Source organism: Apium graveolens, chromosome 4, assembly GCF_009905375.1.
Source record: "Apium graveolens cultivar Ventura chromosome 4, ASM990537v1, whole genome shotgun sequence".
Lineage (NCBI taxonomy): Eukaryota > Viridiplantae > Streptophyta > Magnoliopsida > Apiales > Apiaceae > Apium > Apium graveolens.
In genome coordinates this window covers 46,045,733-46,053,155 of record NC_133650.1, presented here as the reverse complement: position 1 = coordinate 46,053,155, position 7,423 = coordinate 46,045,733, and the positions used below count along the sequence as shown (strand labels likewise).

Here is a 7,423-nt window from a genome sequence, read left to right as displayed (position 1 = left end):
AAAGCCAGTCTCTGTGGGAATGAACTAGAAACAATTGTATATTACTTGCGAACGTGTATACTTGTGTGAATTATTAGCGTGTGTTTAGCCCTAAAATCATCTAACGATTATCGGAGTCGGTACTAGCCGACATATTTGTCTCCCTCTCTATCTCTCTTTTCTAGCCTCTCCTTGTGTAGAGCAGCTAAAGTTTTCTAAAAATAATTTTTAACCTCTTAACCCTAAAATTAAACATCATCGTGTATATACAGGGGAGAGAGATATTTGGGCTTAACCCTAATCTATTTTGGGCTTCATATAAAATAAAAACGGATTGGGTTATTAGATTAAAATTTAAATTATGGTTTAATTAATTAAGTTCAACTCAATTAATTAAATAACCAATATTGAATTTATAATCGTATAATTTAAATTCGAAATTTTAAATTAAAACTCCTATTAATTGTTCTTAGTGTGTGACCTTATAGGTTATTATTACGTTGGTAATAATTTTAATATCCAATAATAAAATAAGAAACAATGAGCGGCATCTAGTAATACATCATTGTTACCCAAGTAATAATAATAATAGGTGATCCAATTAAAACTTTCGTGAATAATGTACAATGTAATATAATCCCTTTAACCTTATATTATAGATCAAACTCGAGGCATGCATTGTGTCATCCTCTGTAACGTTTAATCCGGGTTTCCTTAATCAATGAGTAAACTATTAAACGAATCATTATTTGAGCAATGCCATGCATTTTGTAGTCTCACTCAATCAAGAGGCCAAAAATATCACTCCTTAATATATGAGGGCCAAATCTCATCTAGATCATTCATAATTCTCATACGATTTATAATATACTCAATGTCTACTTTTATTATTACCCGGTCAAGGATAAATTTTAATAAAATCAAAGTGTATTAATTCTTGTATAAAAATATAACGTGTTAGATATATTTGATAATGTCATGTCTAATATGATTTGTGTTTAGTTTTCAGATATTACTTAAACAGGACAAATCAGTACTTAACTGGATATCAGCACTTATACTGAAGTCAGAACTTAAGTTGTCAGAACTTAAGTTATCAGCAGATATTTATCAGGAGATAATATCAGGACTTAAGGAGACTTTCAGATAAGAAAGGCGGCTGATTGAAAGGAAAGAAGATCAAGACAAACGAAAGAAGAGATATGCATAAAGAAGGAATTCTATGAAGAATAGAATACTTGGAAGAAAAGAGATCTGATTGATATATTTTAGGAAGCAGAATTATATTCCATATCAATTAGTGATTATCTTGTAACTGTGTAGTATATAAACACATACATAGGGTTTACACTATAAGTGTTATCATTATCGAGAATAATATTCATTGTAACCCTAGCAGCTCTTGTGATATTTGTTCATCACTGAGAGAGGACAGTTCTACATTGTAACAGAGTTTAATAAAGTTTGTTTTCTGTTACTTGTGTTCTTTAAATTCAATTTGATTGTGCTATACATTGTATTCAACCCCCCTTCTACAGTGTGTGTGACCTAACAAGTGATATCAGAGCCTATCTGTTAACACACAAACAGTTTAAGATCCAAAAACAATCATGTCTGAAGCAGAAACTCCAACCAAGCCCGCCAAAACTGAAGAACCTCCACTACACCATAAAATGCCTACTGTAACACCAAAAAAATGTTACATTAGGGGGTAAATATGTTGCTCTTGCCCCACTTTTTAGCTACGGTAACATTTTCTTAAAGATAGGTTTTTCCATGTTGCCTTAGGGGTCTAAGGTAACATCTTTGGTGCCTAAGGCAACATCGTGTTTTAACTTGTTTATATGTTGCCTTAGCTTGCTAATGCAACAGAAAGAGAGATCAGTTGTAACTTGTTTTTTATGTTACCTTAGAGTTTTAAAATATTTTTAAAAAGTAGGCCCCACGGTGGGATCCACTAGGTGACATGACAAGTGTGGAGCCCACAGTGCTGAGTTGTCTTGATGGCATGGCAAGTAGGCCCATAGAACCTAATGTAAAAGTTTAGGAGGCTATTGTAACATTTCAGCATAAAAAAATTGAAATGCTTATTCCGTAAACTAAAGAATCCTAATTATACAATTTCATAACTGCAAAATAATGCATCCAACCCAAATATTAAACATCCAAATCTATAACCAAATTAAACGTCAAGACTAACTATAAACTAGTTCACATTCTTTACTTAACAACAACCAAGTTGCAAACTGATTGTTGCCTCTTCCAATAACGATAACCATCTCTTGTAATCATTTAGGCCCTCTGAAGAAACCATTCCTATTTTTCTCTCAATTCTCTCATCAAGAGCTTGAGCAAAATAGTAAACAAGTATTGGAAGTGGACTAACAGTACAAGAAGCCAGGTGAGTACACATGCTTAGCAACTTTCTTGCACGATCAAACTGCTCATTAACAACTTTGTCAGCAGAAGCCAGAAGAAAAAGAACAGGTTCGACCTCGTCATCAATATCACTGGAGAAACCAGAGTAGCCAGAATGGACAAGCATTCTTAAATGTGAATAATTCCTTTCGACTAGGACCACTTATTGCACTATAACTTAGGTTGTTTCCCTGTTCAGCTCTTAAATGCTTCAATCTGCACCCAAATGTGTTCAGAAGCTCCAATGATGCTAATGAAGATGATTCACGCGTCACATCCATGTCTTCGGATCTGTAATAAAATAGGTATGTTATTGTTTTCCTCATGTTATCTTCTTACTTATATAGTAGAATCCTAGTTACTTGATAAACAAAACTCATATAAAACATGCAAGTCATAATAAAATTGTATCTTGACTGCATTTTTGTCTCACTGGTCACCAGTCATCATTATGTAATTTAATACAGAGGATTAAGCAAAATATAAATTCTTATTAAAATCTTGTCTGCCCAACTCCTTTCTAGTTGATACCCATTTAATATAAGTTACAGAGAAAACTCCAACAGTAAGACAAAAGAAAATAGACTACAGTCGTGACACTTCCAATTAGTTGCATTCTGCGGTGGTCGTCCTGTCCCTAGACCCTAGACTAGTAACATCAGAAAAATATTAAATTGCTACAGCTTAAGCAGAGAGGCGCCATGCCAGTGCATTGGCCAACATTTGTTTGATTACAGCAAAGAGGTTTTAATTTAATTCATATTCACAGGCTTATTTATGTTAAATAAAGTTGCTCATTTACAGCAAAAAATACAAGAACTCTATCATAAACTTTAATGGGAAGAGAATTAAGCCGACAATCAGTTAACTTATATACATCAAATTACCACGCACAAAAAACTTACACATATCAAATTTACTTTTAAAAATGGAAGCTGGTAAAAAAGATTCAAAATACAGAAATTACTAAATTAGGCGAGATTCTACGAGAAACTGATCAAAATTTGGTACATTGAAAAATATTATATTATGTTGGACTAAAGCATCAAGTCAATTAATCGTTAAAAGGTACATACATATATTGTCTAAACTGGTCTAATAGACGTATACAACACTGATTAACTTATAGCTAAATGTAAGTTCAATTATACGGGTATGGATACTAGTCAACTCTGCTACTAATAAAATGCATACTCAATTTATCAAACAAAAATACAATTTAAGAATCGTAAAATGCTAGACACCCCAAAAAGTGTTATGAAAATTTTCCCAAGTGAAGTTATAAATGGTAGACGAGAATGTTTACTTGTTGAGGGCATTGTGATCAAGTGGATTCAGACAATGAGATATTAAAACTAGGAGTAAATGGTGAATCAGTAGTATATAGTTTGACAGACTAGCAATGCAGAAAACATTATATGTATCTACTTTCAATATCAAGTATGGAGGAGGAACACTGGTTTACTAACCTGCAATCGAAAAAAATCACTCAGACCTAAACTCTGAAAGGCGACGAATGAAAGGCCTAAACTCATCAGATTCCTTTGTTGGCAACTCAGCCCCATCCAATGCTTCCAATTCAGGATCAATGGTGAGGCACCTTCACCCAGCACTCCCTCCATGAAACAAGCTTTTATCTTTCTGCAAAACTATCACAACGAAACTGAAAAATCAAAGTGCCTACATATAATGCAACAAGACAGCAAATATGATCACAAAAATGCCCATTTCAGTATGTTAATAGCTGATGGTAACTAATCCTCATATTGACAATTTCAAAGGAATTAATATTAAATCTTGATGCCAACATAATTAGTACCAAATATTTTTAATCATGATCGATTAATAAATTTTCCGGTCCCCAAACTATATTTATTGAGTACTAACATATAGCATATAACATTTTAATATAGCATTTTAATTAAAAAAACAATCAGCACAAAGTGAACTAAAACTCAAGTGTTGATACAATAGTGAACTGACAATTACCTGAATATGAGGAATTGGACTTGGACCAAGAAGTACAAACCTTCCTCCCAGCTCCAGTGTCCGATAAATTACATGTCTTATAAGATGAACACCCTCTTAGGGAAACAAATCAACAAATTTTTGATTTAAATATGTAAGCAAAGATTTGGAAAGACAAAACTCGTTTATTGTGCTTCAGATATAATAGTAAAACAGCCACAGAAGGAAAGATAAAAGCATTATCGGCGCAAAACAAAAATAACAACAAAATTGGACTTGTATCCCCTGTAATTATGCTCCCATGTACTACCTGCCTTAGACATGAGAAACTTAAGAGATTATATGTCAGTAACTAAAAATCTAATTGAAATTTAATGAAGAACCCCGGTCCTAATTGAAGAACCAAAGCCCAACCCCCAATTCAATTGTGCCCTAATTACAACTACAGATCCCTAATTACCTAATGGAGATTGAAAGTGGTGGAGAGAGAATGAAAATGGTGTAGAGAGAGAGAATAGCCATATAGTAGAGATTATGGCTGGAAAGAACGTAGAGAGAGGGAGAGTGAGGGAGGGAGAGAGAGAGAGAGTCGAATGAGTACGGATGGTATGCGAGAGAGCCGAGTGTGTATAGGTGCTTGTTTGAAAATTTCAAATAAACCTGAAAATTTGGGCGGCTGTTAGCCCAAATTTTGCCGTTTTTGAGCCCAAAATTTGACTAGTCTAATAAGTCCAATTATTCATGAATATTTATACTTTATTATATTAATAAATAAAATATGAATAATTATTTCAGATAAAAATAGTTCCTTATAATTACCTGCTTAATTTTTTTACTTTTATAATTCGTATATTTATAATTTTTAACAATTTTTAAATTTAAAATTTATATACTATTGCTCATATCAGAATGATGGAAATTATACTATTTTTATTTTTATTAGTTTTAAAATTTCTATTTTAATTTTTTAAAAGTTTTATTACTTAAAAACTTCCTATTTAAAAAATTTCAAATTTCATATATAAAAAATTTGAATATCATCATGTAAATCATTTATTAACATTGTATATCACCTTAAATTCTTGAAAATTGAATTTATACCAATATTTGATCTTAAAACTTATTATATTTATATTTCAATACTCTAAGGTAACACTTTGACAAGTATTTTTCAAGCTGTAACACTTTAAACCTAATGTAACATCATATTTTAGGCTATGGTAACATAAAAAACACATTATTAAATTAGCTCATAAGTAGCATATCTAATGTAACATATTAGGTAACATTCTTCAGAGGGGGGTTGCGATAGGCCATATATGGTGTAGTGCTCCAAAGACTCAAATCCATAGTCGATATGAGGCTATTAGAGTTCCCATACTGAAACCATCTGAATACCCCATATGGAAGGTGAGGATGACTATGTTTCTGGAAGCTACGGATCTAGAATATCTTGACAGAATCAATGAAGGACCTCACAAGCCAACCAAACTCGTTGTTGCAGTTGCAGGTGAAGCGGCAAAGTCTGTACCAAAGGAGAAGAGTGACTACACTGCTGAATATATCACATCAATTACTAAGGATGCTAAGGTACGACACTTGCTGCATAGTGTCATTGATAATGTAATGTCAAACAGGGTAATTAACTGCAAGACTGCAAATGATATATGGGATGCCTTGGAGATAAGATGCCAGGGAACTGATTCGATTAAGAAGAACAGGAAGACTATACTCACTCAAGAGAATGAACACTTTGACTCAAAGCCTAATTAATCATTGACTGATTTATATGACAGATTCGTCAAACTCTTGAATGATTTGTCACTAGTTGATAAGGAGTATGATCTTGAAGATTCAAACCTTAAATTCCTGTTAGCTCTTCCTAAAAGTTGGGATTTGAAGGCCACAATTATAAGAGACAACTATAATCTTGAAGAAACAACTCTTGATGAAATTTATGGAATGCTCAAGACTCATGAACTTGAGATGGAACAAAGAAGCAAGAGGAAAAGAGGAAAGTCAAGGACAGTTGCTCTTAAGGCTGAGGAAGAATCCCCCAAAGCAGCTACCTCAAGGAAAGGCAAGGGAAAAGCGTTCATCACAAAGTCTGATACTGAGTCATCAAGTTCTGATAGTGATGATGACTTAGAAACTGAAAGCTTGCCTGAGATGGATGCTGATGAAGAGATGATGAAGCTGTGTGCTCTTATGGTGAAAGGAATCACAAGAATTGCATACAGAAAATTCAGGAAGGGAAAGAAGTTTTCCAGGAAAGGTGCAAGTTCTGATAAGAAGAGTTTCAGAAAATCTGAAGGCAAAGGAGGGAAGTCTGATAGTGGAGATTACACAAATGTCAAATGCTACAACTGTGGTGAGAAAGGCCACATATCTCCTGATTGCAAGAAAATGAAGAGTGACAAAGGCAAGGCTCTTGTCACAAAGAAGAAAAGATGGACAGACACTTCAGATTCTGAAAGTGAGGAGAACTATGCCTTGATGGCAAATGCTGATAGCAGTTATGAAGTTGCTGAGTTAAAGGTACCTCAAACTACTTATGCCTTTCATACTGATGACATTAATGAGTTGAGAAGATATCTTAAAACCATGTTCATTAGTTATAGGGATCAAACTTTAACATGTGAAAGATTAACTTCTGAAAATCTTGCTTGTAAAAAGAGGAATGATTATTTAGAAAAAGAGTTAGTCATGTTCCATCAAACTCAGAAAGATAGAGATGATGCTTTCTATGTTAAGGATGAAGTACTTAAAATGAATGTATCTCTAAAAACTGAGTTAGAAAAGGAAAGAGAGATTATCAGGACTTGAACTAACTCTGGCAGAACAATTCAGAATTTGTTAAGTAGTGGAAACTGGAAAGAGGGCTTAGGTTATGGAGATGATAAGAATGATAAAGGAACTGTAGAAATTAAGCCTATAGTTGTTAAACATAAGTCAAAGGTAAAACCTGTTAAGTTTGTAGCTGTAAAGTCTGATACTGAGAAACCACAAGTTAAAGAGGAATTAACTTCAGACAAACTAAAACAGGAAAAGCCAACTG

The 7,423-nt window shown here is 33.4% G+C and overlaps 1 long non-coding RNA gene across 1 annotated transcript; it reads right to left on the bottom strand.

Annotated features, from left to right (window-relative positions):
- Positions 1 to 2,083: 2,083 nt before the first annotated feature.
- LOC141717963 (uncharacterized) lies at positions 2,084 to 5,012 on the bottom strand. The gene is made up of 3 exons (XR_012573863.1): positions 4,387 to 5,012; positions 3,867 to 4,046; positions 2,084 to 2,688 (listed from the first exon to the last, which is right to left on the bottom strand). It is a non-coding gene; the product is annotated as an uncharacterized LOC141717963 (long non-coding RNA).
- Positions 5,013 to 7,423: the final 2,411 nt, after the last annotated feature.